Genomic DNA, 5,172 nt, shown 5'->3' with positions numbered 1-5,172 from the left:
GCCCACCTCCCTCTCACTTAATGAACTTTTAGTCCTCCTGCAGGTTTCAGTCCTCATCCATCGTCTGTCTGTTACAGAGGTGAAAACAAGCTGACAGGACTTCTTACTCTCAGGTGAAATGTCTTCAACAGACAAATGTAGATCAGTCCTGATCCACAATATTTAAGACACAATATATTAAAGTTCCTCCGGTGTAAAGGTCTGTGTCCATGTGTAGTGTGATTATAGATCAGCTCTAGCTTCTATATTAATACTGTGAAAGTATCAAAGCCTCAGTCCACAGAGAAATGCACACAGCCTGTATTCAGAAACTGAGCCTTAAAACCAGCCGTCAGGACTTCTGGAACTTTGTGATGTCACAACAAAGCAGTCACCAAGCCCCGCCCACCTGGACCCACCATCCAAACCTTGCAGGATTTGGTTTCTATGAGTGTTTTTACCTGAAATCTGATATATTTTTATTGGATCACTCAGAAAACAGTCAGCCAATCAGAAGAGAGGCTTAAAAATGAAAGTCAGATTTGTGTTGTTGTAATTAAACGTCAACTTTTTGTTCAGTTTCTACATGTTGTTCCGAGGGGAAACTGAATTGTTCCTGATCTCAGAGGATTTATTAGGACATTCTTTAAAATGACTGAAAACATACCTGTTCAATTTAGCTTCGAATTTGACCTTTTTCATATTAGTTCTTAGATTTTTTCTCACTTTAATGTTTTAACTCCCTTTCTCTTTTATATTTGTCAAAGCACTTTGAGCTGCAACCTGTGTATGAAAAATGCTGTATAAATAAAGTTTATCATTATCATTATTGTTATTATTTAAACAACAGTGTGAGAACAGAGAGCAGAGGTTCGATCAGCAGCTGGATGTTTATGTGTGAGTGCAGAGCTCAGGACTGGACTCTGAAGGACTGGACTCTGAAGGACTGGACTCTGAGGGACTGGACTCTGAGGGACTGGACTCTGAGGGACTGGACTCTGAAGGACTGGACTCTGAGGGACTGGACTCTGAGGGACTGGACTCTGAGGGACTGGACTCTGAGGGACTGGACTCTGAGGGACTGGACTCTGAGGGACTGGACTCTGAAGGGACTGGACTCTGAAGAACTGGACTCTGAGGGACTGGACTCTGAGGGACTGGACTCTGAGGGACTGGACTCTGAAGGACTGGACTCTGAAGGACTGGACTCTGAGGGACTGGACTCTGAGGGACTGGACTCTGAGGGACTGGACTCTGAGGGACTGGACTCTGAGGGACTGGACTCTGAGGGACTGGACTCTGAGGGACTGGACTCTGAAGGACTGGACTCTGAGGGACTGGACTGTGGAGCAGGGTCCTCCTAACAGGTAGATATGATGCGTTCAGGTGTTCCTACAATCACACATCAGTCTTCAGGTTCCGTCCGTCCTGTCAGTCTGTGGTCTTAGTCAGAGGTCAGAGGTCGCCCCCCATCCCCTCGTCAACTCTCCCCTGAGTAATTTCCATTTTAATGTCACACTTCCAATCTATCAGAGCGCTGACGGACATCAGGGCAGCTTTAAGCCTCCGTCCCCTGGGCTCAGACACAGCGCTGACAGCTGCTGCACATATTTAACCACCGACTCCAGGTACACTGTCCTACAGGAAGCTGCTCAATGAACTACGACACAACAGTCTTACAGGAGCTAAACTGATCTATGATCATTTTTCAAGGAAAATGTTCAGCTCAGATGTGTTAGTTCGACCCTTTTCTTTGTCTCACAGGAGAAATCTGAACCAAACAACGAGCTGAGGCTCTGTCCGCTTTATGTTACAACTAACCACTGTTTTCATTATTGATTAATGTGCCAATTATTTTATCAATCCATCCTCAATCTGCTTCGCTTGTCAAACCACAACCAGAACCACGGTGGCCCTGAAACTCAGCGCACTGCAGCCAAAGAAAACACTTGAAAATACTGACAACACAAGACATTCAGAAAACATCAATCTGACAACACATGAGCCGCAGATACGATCAACACAACAAATACTACGAGGGGCCACATCCTTCAGAGGACGCGGTCTACGAGGGGCCACATCCTTCAGAGGACGCGGTCTACGAGGGGCCACATCCTTCAGAGGACGCGGTCTACAAGGGGCCACACCGAAGTGAGGCGGTCTGGTCGGTCTTTAAATGCAGCATCTGAGCACAGACGACACTAAGAGGTGATGCACCAACAAGTGCACATGCATGCATCATAATACATCTGTACAAGTTGTGTTTTATTCTGAAAACTCTGGGGTTGTGTTGTAGTCTGGACAGAAAGTGAGACCTTTGTAAACAATGAGGTCACACCCACGGTCTCTCCTGATTGGCTGTCATCAGCCTGGACTACCAGTGGTGAATACAACATGAGAATGAATGACAGTGTTTCTGACCTTGTTGTCTTTGCAGCTGTTGTTCACTTACATTCTGTTTTAATGCTACAACTGCAGAGGAGACAATCTACTTCCTGTTTACACCTGTGTGTTTCTCCAGGTGTGTTACTCTGGACGAAGATCGATTCAGTTTGAAAACGCCTTTTTAAAATGAAAACGTGGTCGTGTAGATGTCGCCTGAGGCTCCAATGACTTTACATTAGGATTAGGACCAGTGTGTGTGTGTGTGTGTGTGTGTGTGTGTGTGTGTGTGTGTGTGTGTGACCTGCTGACTGGAGATCTGCTGCTGCCTCACACACCATCACTCCTCCCTGTCAGTGTCGGCGGAGGAGGAGGAGGAGGAGGAGGACCTCAGTGTGATGTTGATATTTCACAAACAGAGTGATGTTTTCAGCATGGGGAGGGACGGCTGGTTCCAGTCACCGCGGCCCCCTCATGCCTGACTCGGGATATTAATGCGCTCCAGTAACTGTTAATTTCACTTTGGAGAAGTGATTTATGGGTAGACGCGGAGCACAGGCGTAATCTAATTGAGATCAGAATGGCTGTTTCTCACACAGTCACGCCTGCACCTTCCAGATGGGGCACAGCGGTGATTAATGCATAATGAGCAAATAATTCATGAAATTAATAAAAAACAATTCTTCAGCTCTTCATGGAGAGAAGAATAAATACAAATAGGACTCAGAGGGTTTTTGTCGCGCTGTCTCTCTCTGCACTTGAAGGCAGCAGCAGCTCGATCAATGGAGAGGAGCGGCATAATCAATCTGAGATCGGCCTGTCTGTCTGAGCTTTATGAAACAATGAGGAGCGGAGAGGAGGAGCTTTCTGGACCATTAACGTCTCCATCCCTCAGACCATGTGACACGCAGGAGCCACGACCTGACCCGACGAGCTGAGGGAGTCCTGACAGGACCACATCTGCATCAGCAGGACCGCGGACTGTCGTCAGAACCTCCACCCACAGCTGCTTGTCTGCACACAGGAAGTCCTGCACCAGACCCGGAGGAGGGATGGGTCCTGGTCCAGAGACCAACCAGGAAAATCTGGTGCAGATCCAGGAAGTGTTTTATCACTTTCCTTAACACCCAAAGAAAATTTATCTCTCAACACCTTCGTCTATTTGTCAGGAAATAATCTTGATTTTAAAAAATCAGACACATTAATGGTGTTGAGATCATGAGTTTGTACAGTTTGAGCCTGATTCTGATTCTGATCCAGATCCAGATCCAGATCCAGATCCAGGTCCAGATCCAGATCCGGATACAGATACAGGTCCAGATCCTGATCCAGATCCTGATACAGATCCATATCCAGATCCAGACTCAGATCTACTGATCAGCTGTTCTAATTGTTTTTCAGTCCCAGTTGTCATAAGCAGAAAGAAGAAGGTGCGTTTGATTTCCCTCCCTTCATGTTCCACCTGCAGCTGACGTCTCTCCAGTCGCCTGGAGCCGTTCACACGATGAAATACAGAAAAGAATATACAAAAATAAAATATCGTGACATGAGTCAGGATTTCAGTTGGAGTGAACTATTTTGTTTTTTGTTTGTTTCATTTTCACTGTTAAAACTGTAAAAAATGATGATGAAATGGTTTTTGTGTCTTTAAGTCTGTAGAATATGATTCAACACGACCAGTAAAATTATTGTGAAAGAGCAGAAACAGCTGATGGAACAGGAAACAATTTTACTTCATGAGGTTGGTTCAGGTTAATTATTAATTAACATGAAACTACACTGACCACACTGTAGTTTCCTTTCTGTAAAACCTCAGATTATTATAGTGTTCGGTGATTCTGTCAGGGTTGTTTTAATATCTGATCATGATATTAACTATTTATTTAATCTTTATTTTCCTGGTTGAGTCTTGCATCTTCTGATCTGGAGACGCCATCTTGAATTTCCTCTACAGAGGATCAATAAAGGTGAACATCATCTCATCCTAAACATTTAACTGAGCTCTCAGTCTTTTCTTCTTCTGGTGTTTTTACTTGTTTATCGTTATAATTCATCTCATTGTAGATTTGATTTGACAAACTGCTGAAACATGTTTTATTCCATCAGGTTAATTATTAATTAAAATCAAACCACATTGTAGTGAGATATCAAAACAAACCTGACAGAGTCACTGAACATTATAATAATCTGAGGTTTTACAGAATCATATGATATTAACTCATTTACAGTCTGAATATCAGGAAGTTTCTGACTTTATTTCGTCTTTATTTTTCTGTGCTGAACTGAATCTTTGTCTCTGAGCTGAAGACGCTTCCTGGAGTTTCCTCAGCTCTTATAAAGAAAATGATTCATTGATTGAATGTTAATGGTCCTTTTAAGCACATGAAACTGCTGTGATTCCCCTGATCAGCAATAAAAGGATAAATGTGATTTGAGTGGCGGTCGGGCTGCGAGACCTGGACGTCAGGAGGGGAAGACAGATGCTGCGTGGAGGAGGACGATGGTGAAAGAAGTGGCTCGTTCATCGATTGACAGAACTTTAACGTTTTCATCTTAAAAAAGCAGCTGCTGCTCCGTCAGGGAGGATCCATAACACTCAGCCGACACCTCTCTGCAGAATATCCTCTATTGATTTTACATAAGAATCCATCTTTCTGCATTAAACACACACATTCCCAACAAAGAGCCGTCAGCTGTTTTTATCATCCTTTGATTTATGCGTCATCATCGAGCGGCTGCCGTTAGACGTGTCCGTGGGGTTAAAGTGTGTCAGTGGTAATGAACTATGTCTTTAAACTGGGGGGGGGGGGG

The sequence above is a fragment of the Seriola lalandi genome, unplaced genomic scaffold (genome assembly GCF_002814215.2).
Source record: "Seriola lalandi dorsalis isolate HSWRI2012SDOR001 ecotype SW California unplaced genomic scaffold, Sedor1 jcf7180002053951, whole genome shotgun sequence".
Classification (NCBI taxonomy): domain Eukaryota; kingdom Metazoa; phylum Chordata; class Actinopteri; order Carangiformes; family Carangidae; genus Seriola; species Seriola lalandi.
This window is presented reverse-complemented; position numbering follows the sequence as displayed.